This window comes from Protopterus annectens, chromosome 10.part0, assembly GCF_019279795.1.
Source record: "Protopterus annectens isolate FY-2018-M chromosome 10.part0, PAN1.0, whole genome shotgun sequence".
Lineage (NCBI taxonomy): Eukaryota > Metazoa > Chordata > Ceratodontiformes > Protopteridae > Protopterus > Protopterus annectens.
In genome coordinates this window covers 1433988338-1434001215 of record NC_056744.1, presented here as the reverse complement: position 1 = coordinate 1434001215, position 12878 = coordinate 1433988338, and positions in this window count along the sequence as shown.

Here is a 12878-nt window from a genome sequence, read left to right as displayed (position 1 = left end):
CTCAATATTTATCGAAGGAGTGCAAAAGAATTCCTTGGAGAGAAATGTTCAGTAAAGAAAAGGCATCAGTCTTCCAGGCCTTCTTGCATAGAGCCTTGGAACATAATCTTGCCAATTGAATACTCAAGACAGGAGGCAAAAAGGTCTACCCTCAGGAACTCCCCACAGATGGATCAAATCTCAGAAGACTCCCCACAGATGGATCAAATCTCAGAAGTCCTCCGGATCTAGTTTCCATTTGAGGGGGTCCTCCTGGGTCTTGCTCAACTTGTCTGCCAATTTTGCTGTGACAGAATATAGGATGTTCGCAGTGAGGCTGTGCTGTGAAGCTATATCCCAAACTAACATACCTAGTCTGTAGAGGGGGTATGAGAGTTCCCCCTTGCCCATTAATGTACCACATGACTGTGGTACTGTCTAATCACTTGGAAGTCCCAGGGACCAAAACATGGTTTAGAGAGTCGAGTGCCTTAAAATGGGTCAAGCACCTCCTTGATATTTACATGCTTGCATTTGCTCTTGATGTCCCACACACCCTGCATTTTATCCCTTCTGAAACTGCTCCCTAAGCAAAGTCTGAAGCATCTGTGGTGACCACACACTTTGGAACAGGGAGGGAGAAGGCGAAACCTGGATTTAAGCATATCTGTTGCCACCACCAAAAAAGCTCTCGCTTTAGACAAAAGCCAGCACTGGGATTTGAAAAAATAAATTGTGCTGATGCTGGGACTAAAGAAGATGATACCACTATATAGATCTTTCACATGTGGAGTCTTGCCTGGGGTATCACAAGAATCAGATGCCATGAAACCCCATATGAGGAATTCTCTCACAATACCCAAAGTTCTGAGTGAAAAACCTTAGAAGCAGATTTTTTTTTTTTTAAATCTAAAACTGCTTTTCCTGTGTAAGAAAAGCTCTTTGAACAGGAGGTATCTAGTTGATATCCCAGGAACACAATCCTGTATGGAGTCGAGAAATCAAATCTCAATCTAGGCATTTGTAAAAGATTTCGCACCCAAGAAAGGGATTCCCGACACACTCTGCTAAAGCAAGCACATATTCTAAAAAGAAAAAATGATGAATACCTTGGGAGCATTCAATGAACTGTAACTGAAGCTCAACACTTTATAAACACTCTTGATGCAGTGGATAGTCCAAAGGTAAGGTACAAAACTGGTAATGTGATTCAGGCACAACTTAAGTCTGGATAAATAAGGATACGATAAACAAGTCAAACTTTAAAAAGCAACAAAAATTGAGAGATGGTTAAGTGACACCAGTTTGAATTTGGGCACCATCACAAACAGATTTAGTAAAGGAAGAAATTTCTTTTGAGACCAGTTCTGTATCATTCTTTGGCACTAGGATCATCCTTGAATAAAAACTTCCCCACTCAGGAAAGGAAGAGGAACTGGTTTTATCACTCCCCGGGACAGCATGGGATGTAGAAGAGGAGATTAAAACAAGAGATAGTCTGGAGGATAAGTTACAAGTTATGACCCCCTGGAAAAAAAAAAAAAAAAAAAAAAAAAGGAATTTCCTCCCACTGCCATCTAACTTTTGATGATTTTCAGCACACATTTGTGAAACTCCGTCACCAAATAGAAAAATGGAGATTCAGACTTTCTGGAGGAGTTTTTTTTTTTTGTTGGGGGGGGGAGGGGGGGCACAAGATCTCAAATAACCAGACTTGGGACAGTCCTTTTTGGAACTTGCAAGAAACATTCACTGGATCGGCTTTCCCCTTTCATCACATTTTTTATCACCTCTGCAACAGAAGGGTCACACAATCTCTACCCAAGAGAGAATCAAAAATCTCAGATTTTATTATCTGAGGGGTTCTGAGAATGCACTCCTGCATACTAGGCAAGACTGAAGTCTGTTTTTGTAACCTGACAAGGAAGAACCTCTCACCTACTTCATCTTGCCTTGCTCTAGATAAGTGAGCCAGATAATAGTAATTCTTTATGCCAGTCAGGAAGAGAGATTAGTTAAGCACTGTTTTCCGGTATCTGTGTGAATCTATTAATCTGCGTTATTTTAATATTTCGTGAGAGTGAAACTCTGGTATTTACTGTAAATAGGTTTAGTATTTTCACTTTCTTTCATTATTACTCCACGTGGGCCAGCAGAGTAATCCAGGCTGCAGAGAGCTGAATAAGCGACTTTTCTTGATACTAAGTATATTTTTTGTTGCTTTCCACATCTGAATACCTAGCAACTGTATTTCGCCTGCCTTTCTGTTACATTGAAGCTGTTTTTACTGCATTTAACTTAATATTGCACTTGGAATCCTTGTTTGTTACTATTTGACTGTATTTGTAGCAAATTCTTCTGTGTAAGCTGTAGTAGCTGATTCATAGCATTTATAAGTGTTTGCTGTACCTGTTTCTGCCTGTTTTGTGAAAAAAAAGAAAAAAAGAAAAAATATATCTCTTGTTTTTCCTGCTTTACTAGTTTAGTCCAGTTTCAGAGTTGCTGATTCCTGGGCTTTGGTTGTAGTTCCTGTGTACTGTTTCCTTGCCTTATTTGGGGAAGGAAGCTACCTTGCTTACCAGTGGGAGTGGGAAGCATTGAGCTGCCTTTGTCCAGTTTTGTGAGGTTTCAGCCAGTAACTAGTAGTTTATTGGGCGTTTTGGGCCAGTTTCTAGCTTTTCCAGCCCCTGGTATAAAACTTTCAGCTTGTACCTACTCAGCACAGACTCCACGTGGGCCAGCAGAGTAATCCAGGCTGCAGAGAGCTGAATAAGCGACTTTTCTTGATACTAAGTATATTTTTGTTGCTTTCCACATCTGAATACCTAGCAACTGTATTTCGCCTGCCTTTCTGTTACATTGAAGCTGTTTTACTGCATTTAACTTAATATTGCACTTGGAATCCTTGTTTGTTACTATTTGACTGTATTTGTAGCAAATTCTTCTGTGTAAGCTGTAGTAGCTGATTCATAGCATTTATAAGTGTTTGCTGTACCTGTTTCTGCCTGTTTTGTGAAAAAAAAGAAAAAAGAAAAAATATCTCTTGTTTTTCCTGCTTTACTAGTTTAGTCCAGTTTCAGAGTTGCTGATTCCTGGGCTTTGGTTGTAGTTCCTGTGTACTGTTTCCTTGCCTTATTTGGGGAAGGAAGCTACCTTGCTTTCCTGCTTTACTAGTTTAGTCCAGTTTCAGAGTTGCTGATTCCTGGGCTTTGGTTGTAGTTCCTGTGTACTGTTTCCTTGCCTTATTTGGGGAAGGGAAGCTACCTTGCTTACCAGTGGGAGTGGGAAGCATTGAGCTGCCTTTTGTCCAGTTTTGTGAGGTTTCAGCCAGTAACTAGTAGTTTATTGGTCGTTTTGGGCCAGTTTTAGCTTTTCCAGCCCCTGGTATAAAACTTTCAGCTTGTACCTACTCAGCACAGACTCCACGTGGGCCAGCAGAGTAATCCAGGCTGCAGAGAGCTGAATAAGCGACTTTTCTTGATACTAAGTATATTTTTGTTGCTTTCCACATCTGAATACCTAGCAACTGTATTTTGCCTGCCTTTCTGTTACATTGAAGCTGTTTTTACTGCATTTAACTTAATATTGCACTTGGAATCCTTGTTTGTTACTATTTGACTGTATTTATAGCAAATTCTTCTGTGTAAGCTGTAGTAGCTGATTCATAGCATTTATAAGTGTTTGCTGTACCTGTTTCTGCCTGTTTTGTGAAAAAAAAGAAAAAAAGAAAAAATATCTCTTGTTTTTCCTGCTTTACTAGTTTAGTCCAGTTTCAGAGTTGCTGATTCCTGGGCTTTGGTTGTAGTTCCTGTGTACTGTTTCCTTGCCTTATTTGGGGAAGGGAAGCTACCTTGCTTTCCTGCTTTACTAGTTTAGTCCAGTTTCAGAGTTGCTGATTCCTGGGCTTTGGTTGTAGTTCCTGTGTACTGTTTCCTTGCCTTATTTGGGGGAAGAGAAGCTACCTTGCTTACCAGTGGGAGTGGGAAGCATTGAGCTGCCTTTTGTCCAGTTTTGTGAGGTTTCAGCCAGTAACTAGTAGTTTATTGGTCGTTTTGGGCCAGTTTCTAGCTTTTTCCAGCCCCGTGGTATAAAACTTTCAGCTTGTACCTACTCAGCACAGACTCCACGTGGGCCAGCAGAGTAATCCAGGCTGCAGAGAGCTGAATAAGCGACTTTTCTTGATACTAAGTATATTTTTGTTGCTTTCCACATCTGAATACCTAGCAACTGTATTTCGCCTGCCTTTCTGTTACATTGAAGCTGTTTTACTGCATTTAACTTAATATTGCACTTGGAATCCTTGTTTGTTACTATTTGACTGTATTTGTAGCAAATTCTTCTGTGTAAGCTGTAGTAGCTGATTCATAGCATTTATAAGTGTTTGCTGTACCTGTTTCTGCCTGTTTTGTGAAAAAAAGAAAAAAAGAAAAAATATCTCTTGTTTTTCCTGCTTTACTAGTTTAGTCCAGTTTCAGAGTTGCTGATTCCTGGGCTTTGGTTGTAGTTCCTGTGTACTGTTTCCTTGCCTTATTTGGGGAAGGAAGCTACCTTGCTTTCCTGCTTTACTAGTTTAGTCCAGTTTCAGAGTTGCTGATTCCTGGGCTTTGGTTGTAGTTCCTGTGTACTGTTTCCTTGCCTTATTTGGGGAAGGGAAGCTACCTTGCTTACCAGTGGGAGTGGGAAGCATTGAGCTGCCTTTGTCCAGTTTTGTGAGGTTTCAGCCAGTAACTAGTAGTTTATTGGTCGTTTTGGGCCAGTTTCTAGCTTTTTCCAGGCCCCTGGTATAAAACTTTCAGCTTGTACCTACTCAGCACAGACTCCACGTGGGCCAGCAGAGTAATCCAGGCTGCAGAGAGCTGAATAAGCGACTTTTCTTGATACTAAGTATATTTTTGTTGCTTTCCACATCTGAATACCTAGCAACTGTATTTCGCCTGCCTTTCTGTTACATTGAAGCTGTTTTACTGCATTTAACTTAATATTGCACTTGGAATCCTTGTTTGTTACTATTTGACTGTATTTGTAGCAAATTCTTCTGTGTAAGCTGTAGTAGCTGATTCATAGCATTTATAAGTGTTTGCTGTACCTGTTTCTGCCTGTTTTGTGAAAAAAGAAAAAATATCTCTTGTTTTTCCTGCTTTACTAGTTTAGTCCAGTTTCAGAGTTGCTGATTCCTGGGCTTTGGTTGTAGTTCCTGTGTACTGTTTCCTTGCCTTATTTGGGGAAGGAAGCTACCTTGCTTTCCTGCTTTACTAGTTTAGTCCAGTTTCAGAGTTGCTGATTCCTGGGCTTTGGTTGTAGTTCCTGTGTACTGTTTCCTTGCCTTATTTGGGGAAGGAAGCTACCTTGCTTACCAGTGGGAGTGGGAAGCATTGAGCTGCCTTTGTCCAGTTTTGTGAGGTTTCAGCCAGTAACTAGTAGTTTATTGGTCGTTTTGGGCCAGTTTCTAGCTTTTTCCAGCCCCTGGTATAAAGCAGCTAAGCGCTAGCGATTTAGAGCGATTTAGCTGAGCTGCCACTGTTGCACACTAGGGCAGTGCCGGTTAAGCAGGTTTAAACTATTCGGCTACCTAAAGTCCACTCTTCAAATTTTCCCTTAAAACTACCTTCCTCGAACTATACTACTGATCAAATCAGCGTATCCTATAACTAAAAGATCAACTCTACTTGACTCCAAGTAGACTATTCTCTATCTATTAAACCTAGCACTTGCTCCTACAGTACTTATTACCTTGATACGGCACTCTTGTCATAGATAGCACCCCAAAAAGGCAACCCCCATTTCTCGGTCACCCACGCCCCCGAATCTTTTTTAAAGTTTTTCGCTCACCCTTCTAGCATGTCGAGGATCAGTTGCTAGTGTCCTCTCCTGCTCAGCTGGTGAACCTGGGAATATTGAGGCAATGTTTCAATTGCCTCATGTACACAGACAACCCTTTCCTCCTCCCACAAAACACAAATACATGCGAGATGCAACTATACGGCCAAACTGGAGGCTGAGCTCTCTCAACATAGGACTGGCAAGACCAGTCAGGAGGAGAAGGTTACCACACACACTATAGACCCAGTCTCACATAGTACCATTACAACCTCAAATCATACACATAAACACACAAAGACATACTCGGAGGCTCTGATCAAAAATCTACCAAAACAGCAGAGGCCACCAAAGCAGACACCCAAATAACCACCACCTCAGAACACAACACTCGCAACACATAGACCTCACAGTCAGAGTGTCAAACAGTCACAGCCCTTAAGGCCAAACACAATGCCAGACACACTAGTCATTGGTGACTCCATAGTCAGACACACTGATGTCCCGCTCACCAGACTGGGTAAGGAGAAGGTCACAGTAAGCTGCCTGTCGGGCGCTAGAATCCGCCACATAACGCAAGCACTCAGGTCTCTCAACAGCAGGTACAAATATGACTCAGTCATTGTCCACGCTGGTGTAAACGACCTGAGACGCATTCCTTGGACTACATGAAAAGAGACATTGAGGAGCTCTCTGATTATGTAGCCCAGGCAGGTATGACCCTGACCTTGAGCAGTATCCTACCTTCACCAAGAATGATGCCACAATACAGAGATAAGATGATCAGCTTTAACAATTGGCTTAAACACTGGTGTCATTCAAAGGGATCCAGTATCTGTCTGCCTGGGATGACATGCTGGACAAGCCACGCTGCTTCGCAAGGGACGGCTTGCACCTGTCACCCTGGGATTCCGGATATTGGCAAAGGCTCTTGCCACCCCATAGTGCCTTTTTAGGCAAGGCTCAAATTCTAAACCTACCACCCTAGAACACAAAAAGGAAAAACTAAGGGTAATGCTGCTCAATGCCAGAAGTCTAAATCTCAAAATGCACACACTCGAGGCCCTTCTCAGTATGGAGAACATCGATGTCTGTGCTGTGACAGAAACCTGGTTCAAGGCTCCTGAGAGCACCCCAGCACTATCAGGTTTTACCTCATATCATGCCCGCCCCAAAATCCGGACAATACCAAGAAAGGAGGGGTATCCATATTCATCAAGGACACCCACACCTCAAGACTGGTGGCAACGCACGATGCATCGGAGACCATCCAGGTGCAATTAACCATAGGCAAGACTGCTCTGCAAATTGTAGCATGTTACAGGCCACCCTCACAAACTCAGGAAACTCACATGGCCTTCCTGAAAACACTAGAGGATAAATGTATCACCAAACACCATCATACTAGGTGACTTCAATTACCCTAATATAGACTGGGAACACTACTCAAGCCCAAACACCCTAGCCCAAAAGTTCCTGGAATTCATAAACTCAAATGCCATGGAACAACTAGTCACCATCCCCACAAGAGGAGATAACATACTTGATCTCATCATCACGAACATGGGAGCACAATGTTCAACACCAGAAGTATACCCCTCACTGGTGAGATCAGATCACAAACTAATCTCGCTGGAGGTCCTCATCCCACCCCACCTGAAATAAAAAGACCACAGTAAAGAACTTCTCAAAAGCCGACTTCACACTTCTAAAGACTAGTGTGGTCTCCTTTCAGGCCCCGAGGCGGAAAACAATACTCAAGCCGCTGAATCACTTACAAACGCCTTCTACCAGCACCTGCAGGACTGCATGGATAAGGCAATCCCAAGCAAAACAAAGACTCTTTGTACCAAAGGCAAGCGTCCAGTCTGGTGGACCCCAGCCATAAACAAACTCTACAACAAAAGGAGGAAGCTACTACAAGATAGAGCAAAATCCTTAAAAGGTAAGACACCCTTGATCACTATAAGTAAAAAACTAAGAGCTCTCATAAAATCATCCAAAGCAAATTTCGAGAGAAAAATAGCTAAAGACTCAAAAGACAAACATAAGGCCTTCTTTAGCTATGTTAGAAACCTAGGAGGAAACTCCCAGATATGCTCAGAACTAGTTCAAAATGATGTGAAGATTACTGATCCTACAGACATTGCCAACATACTGGCTGACAGGTTCAGTGCAAACTTCTCCCCCCCCCCAAAAGGAGAGATATCTATACCAAATGAGTGCAGCCCCCCAAACATCTCCAGCGCCCAAGTGAGAACTGCTCTCTCCAAAGCAAAAAACAGCATCCATGGGACCCGATGGTGTCCCCGGCTGTGTGCTCCACGAACTCAATGAGAATTAAACCCACAGCTAGGACAGCTGTTTAATCAAAGTCTTACCTCTGGATACGCACTCCAGGAGTGGCGCACTGCAACTGTGGTCCCACTTCACAAAGGCGGTGCCTCCACAGACCCTGGAAATTACCGGCCCATTAGCTTGACAAGCCTTATCTGCAAAGCCATGGAGAGGATCATAATGGACCTCATAAATAAAGACATAGGAATTTGCAGACTTTGGATCCAACCCAGTTTGGCTTTGTCAAAGGCAGATCATGCCTTTTAAACTTGGTTGACTTTTTCAAACAGTCACCAAAGCCATTGATGAGGGAAAGGCAGTCCATACAGCCTACCTCGATCTGGCTAAGGCCTTCGATACAATACCCCACTCGGGTATCATTGAAAACTCATCAGCTTAAATGTTAACCCATACATCACAAGATGGGTTGCAAACTGGCTGAGTGACAGAACCCACAGGGTCAGAGTTGCTGGCGCCATGTCAGACTCAAAGCCTGTCACAAGTGGTGTCCCACAGGGCTCAGTCCTGGGCCCACTCTTGTTTGGCATCTACTTTTCAAGTACAAGCAAACACAGGAGGGTTATGGCGACAAAGTTTGCAGATGACTGCAAACTGGGCCATAGTAGAAAACACATCTGACACAGATATCCTTCAGAAGGGTCTCACAGAAACGGATAACTGGTGCCAGAGCCACGGCCTAAAGTTAAATGCCAAAAAATGCATAGTCATACCCTTCGGGAAAAACAAGGTTACCCCTAGCTACCAAATAGGTGGCAATCCACTGAGCACAGAAGAAGTTATCAGGGACCTGGGGACCCAGGTTGATAGTAGTCTGTCATTCGACACCCATGTAGCTAAAGTAGTTAGGAAGTCCTTCTACATTGCCCACCTTATCATGAAGGGATTCTTATCTAGATCAAGGGAGGTCATAGTCTCCCTTTACTCATCACTCATCAGACCAATGATTGAGTACAATGCCCCATTCGGAATGTATCTGACCCGACACTTGCAGCAGCTGGAGAGGCCACAAAAGTTCCTCACCAAAAGGATAAAGGGTCTCAAAATCTGTCCTATGCTGCCCGGACTGAAAGAACTCCAGCTCTATTCAGTCGCCATCGCTTGCTCAGAGGTGACCTTTGCCTAACATACAAGGCCATGTCAAACCCAGATTTGATGAATATGCTTCACCTCAAAAAAATCTAGATCCATCAGAGCCACAAGGGCGGGAGACTTAAACCTCGACACGGCTATTAATAGGACGTGCTGGAGAGATAGATTCATCACCAAAGACTCCTATGCTGTGGAACAAAATCCCGTACATGTGAGGCAGAGCACCTCGCTGGCCTTGTTCAAGAGAAATCTTGACCAATGGATGGGAGATCGCAGATATACCCAGGAATTACCTCAGTGTCACTGCTCAACAGAGGCACAGCAAAATAATGGGTATAGTTCCCCATATACCAAGAAAGGAGGGGGTATCCATATTCATCAAGGACACCCACACCTCAAGACTGGTGGCAACGCACGATGCATCGGAGACCATCCAGGTGCAATTAACCATAGGCAAGACTGCTCTGCAAATTGTAGCATGTTACAGGCCACCCTCACAAACTCAGGAAACTCACATGGCCTTCCTGAAAACACTAGAGGGGATAAATGTATCACCAAACACCATCATACTAGGTGACTTCAATTACCCTAATATAGACTGGGAACACTACTCAAGCCCAAACACCCTAGCCCAAAAGTTCCTGGAATTCATAAACTCAAATGCCATGGAACAACTAGTCACCATCCCCACAAGAGGAGATAACATACTTGATCTCATCATCACGAACATGGGAGCACAATGTTCAACACCAGAAGTATACCCCTCACTGGTGAGATCAGATCACAAACTAATCTCGCTGGAGGTCCTCATCCCACCCCCACCTGAAATAAAAAAGACCACAGTAAAGAACTTCTCAAAAGCCGACTTCACACTTCTAAAGACTAGTGTGGTCTCCTTTCAGGCCCCCGAGCGGCGGAAAACAATACTCAAGCCGCTGAATCACTTACAAACGCCTTCTACCAGCACCTGCAGGACTGCATGGATAAGGCAATCCCAAGCAAAACAAAGACTCTTTGTACCAAAGGCAAGCGTCCAGTCTGGTGGACCCCAGCCATAAACAAACTCTACAACAAAAGGAGGAAGCTACTACAAGATAGAGCAAAATCCTTAAAAGGTAAGACACCCTTGATCACTATAAGTAAAAACTAAGAGCTCTCATAAAATCATCCAAAGCAAATTTCGAGAGAAAAATAGCTAAAGACTCAAAAGACAAACATAAGGCCTTCTTTAGCTATGTTAGAAACCTAGGAGGAAACTCCCAGATATGCTCAGAACTAGTTCAAAATGATGTGAAGATTACTGATCCTACAGACATTGCCAACATACTGGCTGACAGGTTCAGTGCAAACTTCTCCCCCCCCCAAAAGGAGAGATATCTATACCAAATGAGTGCAGCCCCCCAAACATCTCCAGCGCCCAAGTGAGAACTGCTCTCCAAAGCAAAAAACACAGCATCCATGGGACCCGATGGTGTCCCCGGCTGTGTGCTCCACGAACTCAATGAGGAATTAAACCCACAGCTAGGACAGCTGTTTAATCAAAGTCTTACCTCTGGATACGCACCCAGGAGTGGCGCACTGCAACTGTGGTCCCACTTCACAAAGGCGGTGCCTCCACAGACCCTGGAAATTACCGCCCATTAGCTTGACAAGCCTTATCTGCAAAGCCATGGAGAGGATCATAATGGACCTCATAAATAAAGACATAGGGAATTTGCAGACTTTGGATCCAACCCAGTTTGGCTTTGTCAAAGGCAGATCATGCCTTTTAAACTTGGTTGACTTTTTGAAACAGTCACCAAAGCCATTGATGAGGGAAAGGCAGTCCATACAGCCTACCTCGATCTGGCTAAGGCCTTCGATACAATACCCCACTCGGGTATCATTGAAAAACTCATCAGCTTAAATGTTAACCCATACATCACAAGATGGGTTGCAAACTGGCTGAGTGACAGAACCCACAGGGTCAGAGTTGCTGGCGCCATGTCAGACTCAAAGCCTGTCACAAGTGGTGTCCCACAGGGCTCAGTCCTGGGCCCACTCTTGTTTGGCATCTACTTTTCCAGTACAAGCAAACACAGGAGGGTTATGGCTGACAAAGTTTGCAGATGACTGCAAACTGGGCCATAGTAGAAAACACATCTGACACAGATATCCTTCAGAAGGGTCTCACAGAAACGGATAACTGGTGCCAGAGCCACGGCCTAAAGTTAAATGCCAAAAATGCATAGTCATACCCTTCGGGAAAAACAAGGTTACCCCTAGCTACCAAATAGGTGGCAATCCACTGAGCACAGAAGAAGTTATCAGGGACCTGGGGACCCAGGTTGATAGTAGTCTGTCATTCGACACCCATGTAGCTAAAGTAGTTAGGAAGTCCTTCTACATTGCCCACCTTATCATGAAGGGATTCTTATCTAGATCAAGGGAGGTCATAGTCTCCCTTTACTCATCACTCATCAGACCAATGATTGAGTACAATGCCCCATTCGCAATGTATCTGACCCGACACTTGCAGCAGCTGGAGAGGCCACAAAAGTTCCTCACCAAAAGGATAAAGGGTCTCAAAAATCTGTCCTATGCTGCCCGACTGAAAGAACTCCAGCTCTATTCAGTCGCTTACCGCTTGCTCAGAGGTGACCTTTGCCTAACATACAAGGCCATGTCAAACCCAGATTTGATGAATATGCTTCACCTCAAAAATCTAGATCCATCAGAGCCACAAGGGCGGAGACTTAAACCTCGACACGGCTATTAATAGGACGTGCTGGAGAGATAGATTCATCACCCAAAGACTCCCTATGCTGTGGAACAAAATCCCGGTACATGTGAGGCAGAGCACCTCGCTGGCCTTGTTCAAGAGAAATCTTGACCAATGGATGGGAGATCGCAGATATACCCCAGGAATTACCTCAGTGTCACTGCTCAACAGAGGCACAGCAAAATAATGGGTATAGTTCCCCATACTAAAGGGGTGGCGTAAGCCACAAAACAATGGGCTAGGCTTATAAATGCCCTCGGGCAGATAGCCTAGTATGAACCTATGAACCTATGAACCTATTTAAAGGACCAGCCACAGTGAAAAGTTTAGAGAATATCATAGGAGGTTACTAGGCTAATGACCTTGGGGCCCCTACAAGCCTAGCTGAGAGTTTATCTCCAAAAAAGAAACCTTGTCAGCACCTGTTGCCCCTGTTAATGAGACACAAAGGTGGAGCCTCTGGGATAAATTTGTGGTTTCCCATCCACTCAAGGTTGAGCTTGTTCCACTTTAAGAGAGTCAGCGAGGTACGCACAACATGTATGGAAGTCTATTCCAGGGATGGGGCAGCCTCTGGGAGACAAACCTGTATCGCCAGCAGTATTTTAAACTGAGGACTTGCATCTTATTTGGCGACACAGTGGCCACTCCTGAAAGCCTTACTGCATTGGCCGAATATGATCATTTGTATTAATATTAATTCCACTCAGTATAATTGGGTACCCTTGTAACAGCCTTAGAGTAGCTGGCTTTGGAGTGTCTGTTGGCTGTGTAACCACCTTATAGTCTGGGCAGAAGGGGGAATAACTAGTAAATCTGTGCCAGCCTCTCTCCAGTATGTGTCAGCTGCTTGCATCAGGGACAATAAGCACTG